The sequence below is a fragment of the Notolepis coatsorum genome, assembly GCF_963971535.1.
Source record: "Notolepis coatsorum genome assembly, chromosome: 10".
NCBI classification, from domain to species: Eukaryota; Metazoa; Chordata; class Actinopteri; order Aulopiformes; family Paralepididae; genus Notolepis; species Notolepis coatsorum.
The window spans coordinates 101,155,658-101,163,443 of NC_140174.1; positions in this window are offsets into that span (position 1 = coordinate 101,155,658).

Consider the following 7,786-nt stretch of genomic DNA (forward strand, 5'->3'; position numbering starts at 1 on the left):
GAAAACAAAGCACCCTTGCACTTGACCAGGCCCCGCCCCAGTGACCTCCTATAAGTCACCAGGCGTGGTCATACTCGCCCTTCCTCTTTTTCGTTTTCCATCATGGACGTGCTTTGCATCCCATGTAACTAGCTGTGATGAAATGCAGAGGGAAATTGAACAATGTTGGTTTTCGCCGGAGATTTGCCAGCCCCTGGAATCTTCTCGGCATGTTCCGACGGTGCCTCATATGGGTTCTGCGGTCCTGCAGCTGGATCTTCGCGTCGGGCCTGTCCTGGAGTTTCCTCGTCTTTTGACAGCAGATTGAGGGACGTCACGTGATGTTTAGCTATCGGGCTAACTCGCGTCCAGGTAGGATCTGCGCCACTAGGCATAACAATGCTGGCGTTGGTGATGTTGCTCGAGTTGTCTCGGGAGACAACCGAGTTGTGTATTGGCGCAAGGGGCAGGATATCTGGGTAAACGTTGTTGTTTTCCCGGTTATCCTAGAGCATGCGGCTAACGCTATGCTATATGCTGGGTTACTGTTTCTGTTTTGATTCCCCACTGAGGGATGTCTTTCTAAAAGGTCTTCCCTCCTCTTAACCATTCATGCTGACGGTCAATCGGTGTCTACTGTTGGGAGTATTGCGGGGGCTTGTTTACCTTTTTCATGGGTGAATGGGCTAAGGTCTAGGGCTGGTGTGCTTTTTGTGAATATTATGAATGGTATGCAGGACTGGGTTTCTCTGGTCCGCATCCCCTTAACGTTGTGTGTATGGGCTAGCCCATTCTACAGTGTATTGGTGGTGTTTTTAGTTAATTTATTCATTAACCCCTTCATGGGTGCACACCACGGTGGAGGATGCTGGTTGCAACCACCACTGGTGCTCCGTGTTTATGAAGCAGGTGGCATCAGTCCTTTGCTCTGGCATGTTGAAACAGTGCCCCGCCTGGCCGACGCCATGAGGTGAGTCGGCCCGGCGGGTGGCTGGTGGGCTGTTAAGCTTACACCGCCACGGTATAGAATTAGCAGCGATTAGTAACTTTGTTCGAATTGCTGTTTTTTCTGTCAAAAATGGTGTCTGGTGGCGGGGGCCATGAGGGCCAGCCGACGTCGAAACATTGCGCGAGTTTTTTTTTTTTTTAATCTTTTTCCCCCTCCATTTTCCTCAGATTTTCTCCCATCCCAATGTTAGTCGTTATGCCAATTCCCAATCCCCCTTCCTGGTCGCTGCGCACTTACCCCCCACAGTCGGTCTGGGAGAGTGGAGGCTATCACGTGCTTCCTCCGACACATGTCCAGCCAATCAATCGCTTCTTTTCACCTGGCAGCGCGGATTCTCATTGAGAGGGCGTAGCGTGTGGAAGGATCACACTATCCCACTCAAGTCTTATCCGCACTTAGCAGGCGCCCCGACCGAACTGTAGGAGTCGCTGTTTCTCCCACCCTCTAATACTGCCAATTGTATTAGTGTGAACGGCCAGCCAAGCTGGTGACAACCCCGGAGCTGTGAGCTGGATTCGAACAGGCGAATCTAGCCGCTCCGGGGTTTGGTGACGAACGCAATCTCCGTTACGCCACCTGACCGCCCAATTGTGCGCGGTTTTTGACGTTATTAGCTTTGACCTAGCCGCAAGTTATAACAGCAGGGAGGGCTAGGATACTGTCAACGCTTGTTTACAGACATCTTGGTTGGTTTAGTCTCCCTTTGAGGGGGTGAGAAGTTAAAAATAATGTTTCCCTCCTCAGGGCTCCCCTCTCCGCAGAGGATCTTTGGTCTTCCGCTGGAAGACCAAAGGCCCCCACACCGCCTCACGCCGCGCAGCCAGAGGTGAGAGCACGGCCTCGCCAGCGGCTGTGGCGAGGCCCTCGACTAGCGGCCATGTTTCCCCCGCCTGAGGGATCGGCTACATTGGATGAGCACGCCCTAAAAAACCGTCGCCGTCCGGCTGTGTGCAGCCCGCTCTCCGGTCACTCCCTCCCCCAACACCAGCGGAAAAGGGGCTCTGATTTGTTTTCGTTTGGCTGCGGGCCGCGTGTCTTCAATGAAGCGCAGGCGGCCCCACGTTCGCTTCTCATGGGGACAGGGGCTGACACCCAGTTGATGGCTGAGACTGGGTCTGTCAGCAGGGGGGCTCGAGACCTTTTGAGGCAAACAGTGCGGGCTTCCCCGACCTCGCCTTCGCCAGGCCGGGTGTCACGTTGGTGCCTCCCACTCCTGCAAGATTGGCAGTGGTCTCGCAGGCGAGCGTGATTTGGGTGGTAGTAATATCACTGCAGGGCTACGGTGTGTAGGAACCCATGGGGTTGCATGTCCAGCTGCTTCCCCTGTATCAAACCGGCCCTTTCTGTCGGGGTCCCCCCTTGGGTGCGATTGCCTCGTGGGTAGTGTCAGGGTCCGATGTCCCGACTCCACGGAACGCTCTGCTCGCAGGGTTGGCTACGCACAGCGGGTGGGACCGGGCCGCCTATCTACAGTTCCTAGCGGACCTGCGCCAAATGGCAGCGGGTGCGTTTGGGAGTATCATCACATATGGCTACAGCAGTACCATATGTCGAGGTGGATGGAGAGAACGCTGAGGCGGGGACTTGTATTTACACAACCCCACCCGTTTTCAGGTTTGGTACAGACCCTATTGTCAGGGTCACCAGCAGTGACAGCTCTGGTCAACGAGATCCAATCTCTGTGGGCGAAGCAAGCCATCGTCATGGCGTTTCCTCCCGGTATTCTCTGGTGCCCAAGAAATCGGGAGGGGGGGGTGTCAGACCCATGCTGGACCTGTCCCATGGGAAGGTTCAGCATTTTGGACCGTCTCCTACCTGTTGAACACTGTCAGGTGGGGGCCTGGTTCTCCTCCATAGACCTGTAGGATGCGTATTCGCATCCCCGATCTTCCATCCTAGGGTTTACTTACGCTTCCTTTGCAGGGTTTAGCATATGACCAGAGGCTGCTGTTCGGCTTTTCTCTGGCTCCCCGCATCTTCACCAAGTGAGTGGAGGCCACACTGGGGCCTCTGCGTCGTCAGGGGTTACGAAGTGTATTCTGCCCTGACGACGTTCTGGTCCTTGGCGGTCAAGGTGGATCGTCAGGTCTCATACCAGGCAGGTGGTGGAATTCCTCACCAGCCTGGGGTTTGCTGTAGACTGGAAGTAGAGTACTCCTCTTCCCAGTCAACGGGTGGAGTACTATGGGCATCCCTCTCAGAACATGTTATCGACACGCTCGTGAGGTTCCGTCCTAGGACGGTTACGGCGCTGTCCGTGATGCGCCTGCTCGGTATGATGGCATCTGCTCATTCCGTGGTCCCTCTTGGCCTCCTCTTCACCTCATGAGGAGGATACGGAGGTGGTTTTTCCAGTATGGAAATAGACCCAGTGAGAGGCAAGTGGAAGCGGCTAAGGTTCCTGTGTCAGTACTGGGGGACCTCGCCCTCTGGGGAGGGCCTGGGGCCCTCACCAGGGGGGTCCCCATGGGAAGTAGGCTGTCACACGTCACAGTTTTCACCGACGCCTCCCTCACTGGGGACGCGTCGGGCCAACGCAGTAGGGGGCAGCTGGTAAGACCATGCTGCCCGGTCTGCGCTACATTCAATGTGTTGGTATTGAAGGCGGTCCTTCTGGTCCTCAAACGGTGTTTTGATCAGGATGGACAATACGACATCAGTGTCGTATATCGACAGACAGGGAGGAGTATGGTCCCCCCGTCTGCACCGGGCGGCGGGCGGCTGGCTATGGGCGTTCTCCATCTGCGCAGCCTGAGGGTTCTCCACATCCCCGGCAGTGTGAATGTGGGTACAGGTGTGATGTCGCTGGGCGGTCCTCACCCTGACGAGTGGGGATTACGTCCGGACATAGTCGGGCAGGTCTGGGACCGATGCCGTGGCCACCTGGGATTCTTTCCCCCGATACATCTGATAGGTCAGTTGTTGGAGCGGGTACGTTGGGAGCGCAGGACCTTGATCCTGATTGCGCCGGACCGGGGTGCAGCTGTGTGGTTCCCGGTCCTGATCCAGCTCTTGGTAGCCCCGCCGTGGCCTGTTCCTTGGTCATCGCGGGCCCTCTCTCAAGCGCACGGGTCTCTGTGGTCGACACCATCCGGATCGCGCATGCTCCCTCCACTATCGCGGTTTACGCGGGTAGGTGGCATATTTTCCAAGAGTGCTGTAAGGTGGGGGGCTGGGACCCGGTGTCCTGCCCCCTGGACGCTGTCCTTACCTTCCTTCAGTCTATTTTTTATAGACTGTCGGCTTCGACGGTGAGGGTATATGCTGCGGCTATATCCTCTTGTCATGAGGGGTTTGAGGGCGTTACGTTGTTCAGCCACCCTCTTGTGAAGCGTTTCCTGCTTGGCGCTCGGCGCCTTAAGCCGGTGAAATGTTCTCTGTCTCCGAGTTGGGACCTTCAATTGGTCCTCGGCCGGTTGTCCGAGGCCCCGTTTGAGCCTCTTGAGCAGGCGTCTTTGGAACAGCTGTCTTCAAGACTGCATTCCTGCTGGCCATCACCTCCGCTGAGCGCGTGGGTGAGCTCTGTGCTCTCTCGGTGCGGCCTGAGTACTTGTCTATTCGTGTCAATAGCGGTGTGACTCTGAGGCCTAATCCAGTCTTCGTGCCAAAAAATATCCAGAGTTCTTTTCGCTCCAGGGATATTGTGGTTCAGGCGTTTCATCCGCCTCCTCATGCTGGTGAGTTAGAGGCAAGCCTTCACCTGTCGTGTCCAGTCCGGGTCTTGGGGGTTTACCTCAGCCGGACTCAGGACCTCAGGGCTACCGATCAGCTCTTTGTTTGTTACGGTAGCTCTCGCGCTGGTAAGGCACTGTCGAAACAGCGCCTATCACATTGGTTGTGCGAGGGCATTGCCCTTTGCTACACGTTGGCTGGGCTGGCCCCCCCTGGCACTCCACTCGTGTAGTGGTGGCCTCTGCCGCCTTGTTAGGGGGGGCCTCGGTGGAGGACGTCTGTGCTGCGGCCTCCTGGTCCTCCCCGGGTCCCTTCGTTAGGGTTTACCTCATGGATATGACTGGGGGTTCTGTCTCCCAAGCGGTTCTGAGGTCTGGGACCTCCCCTGCGTCCCGCCCTTCGGTGGGTTAGCGGGGTTGTGTGGGTGTGTGCCACGAGGTGTTGTGTCACACATGGTCCCGCCTGTGCTGTGCGTTTTAGGGGTTTCTAGTTCCCTCTTTTTCGCACTTGGGTGGAGTTGACTGCCGCCCCCTCTTCGCTAGGAAGGGGGGGTGACAGGACTCCCCTCCCCCCTGGTGGTAGGGCGTGCGGGTCCTCAGGGGTACATTTGTCGGGCCTCGCGTCTGCTCTGCCCCATATCTCAATATGGCGAAGAGCGAGACGCGATTGCCAGTACGAGTATATAACGATAGGTTATGTATATAACCTAGTTATATGAGTACTGGCTGAGCGTCTTGCTCTTAGCACGCCCTGAGGTCCCTTGAGGGTTTTTTTTCCTGATGGAAAACTTTTCCCGAGGAAGGGTGAGTATGACCACGCCTGGTGACTTATAGGGGGTCACTGGGGCGGGCCTGGTCAAGTGCAAGGGTGCTTTGTTTTCGTTCATGTAGTACAATAGGTACTGGAGATGAGGTATATCTCAATATGGCGAAGAGCGAGACGCTCAGCCAGTACTCATATAACTAGGTTATATACATAACCTATCGTTAGTGTGCTTACAAAATCATACATTGTTTATTATCCTCATGGCTCTTTTTGTAGTATGCATAATGATGCTTTTGTCCATGTTACCTCACACCTCCACACAGTAATTCATATATGGTATTACAGACTAGTTTTTGCCAGAACTGCAATGCTCCTCACCAACTTTGCTCGTCCATATTTTTGGGTTTAAGATTTTGTGGTTCAATATCACACAAAAAAAATTATTTTCGGGCGCCCGAGTGGTGCACCACGTTACTGCGCTGTCGACCCGGGTTCGTCTCCCGATCCCGGACGGATTTGCCGCATGTCCTCCCCCCATATCTTCTCCAGTTCTTCCTCTCCTCTGCTCTCTGTCGGTAATGTCTGACCAGAATAAAGCTGTAAAAATAAATCTTTAAAAAATATATATATATGTATTTTCATATACTCTTTATATTCATATTGTCAATCATCACTTATATGTCAGTGTTTATTTTACAATTTCCAAACAGCATAAGTTTGGTTTTGTTCAAATTTAATGATAATTTGTTTATGTCAAACCACCGTTTTAATTTATATATTTTCGGTGGTAACCACCTCCAAAATCTGCTGCAAGTTCTGCCCAGAAGAAAACATGTTAGTAAAAGAAAGAAAATGTGTAAAGTAAAACATCAATATCTTTGATACCCTGCCAGGGGAACAAATCCAGGGCATTGAGAGGCAAGAGCCTTTACCTTAAGACTAACGAGACACACTTTCCTGATAGCCTCACCCCAACCTTAACCCTAACCTTAACCACACTGTTACCTAACCTTACCACACTGTTACCCCTAACATGAACCCTGCATTTCTATCTTAACCATAACAAAACAAATCATCATCATCATAGTATTGCTGTGTTTGTATCAGGGTGGACTGCTTAGTCTATTGGTGAGAGCACTCGCCCGCGACCACAATAACTCCCATCTGTGATTTGTTTTGGACTTTTGTTGATATGAAACATAAATATATCACTTATGGCTATAATATAACGTACATTATGTACCTTTTTTCCTGTGGTCGATTAGTACTTTATGTACAGCATGTTTTCTGATGAGACCGGGTTAGTGTGTGTGTGTGGAGAACATCCGCAGCTCCTTCTCCTAACCCCCACCCATTCCAGATGCTGAATCAAGAACCTCATCCTTCACTCTGTCATCTTTCTCTCCCATTACAGATGCAGAGGCCTTGACACTGGTCACGTCGAACCGTCCCACTACATGCCAGCTGGACCCGATATCCACCCCACTCCTCCAGACCATAGCACCAGACATCCTCCCATTCCTAACTACAACCATCAACTCCTCCCTCCACTCGAGGGTGGTCCCCACCTCCCTAAAACAAGCCAGAGTCACACTGTCATGGATCTTTCTTCTCTCCTTCCTTTCTAAATCACTTGAATGTGCTGTATCCAACCAACTCACTGATTATGAATTACAGAATGACTTCCTAGACCCTAATCAGTCAGGCTTCAGGACTGGTCACTCCACAGAGACGGCCCTCATAGCAGTCAAAGAGGCTCTTCACTTCAGGGCCTCTCCTCTGTCCTGATTCTCCTGGACCTGTCACCAGCCTTCGACACAGTCAACCATCAGATCCTCCTCGCATCCCTCGCAGGAATGGGAGTGGGTGGCTCTGCACTTGGCGAGAGGGACCCTGTCGGCCCCCTGCCCCCTTCAGATGGGTGTCCCCCAGGGTTCGGTCCTTGGACCCCTCCTCTTCTCCCTCTACACCAAATATCTGGGTAACATTATCACGACTCGTGCCTTCTCATATCATTGCTATGCCGACAATACTCAACTCTTCCTCTCCTTTCCTCCCTCAGATATCCATGTCTCAGAGCAGATCTTGGCCTGTCTGTCCAACATCTCTACCTGGATGACAACCAACCACCTCAAACTGAACCTAAACAAAACAGAATTGCTCCACCTGCCGGCCAAATGCTCCCTGCTGACCAACCGTTCCATCACAGTGGAGAATGTAGCCGTGGCCACGTCCCCAACCACCAAGAACCTTGGTGTAGTCCTTGATGACCGGCTGAACTTCTCCGCTCACATCGCCGCAATAACCAGAACCTGCAGCTTCCTCCTATACAACATCAGAAGGATCCGCCCCTTCCTGTTG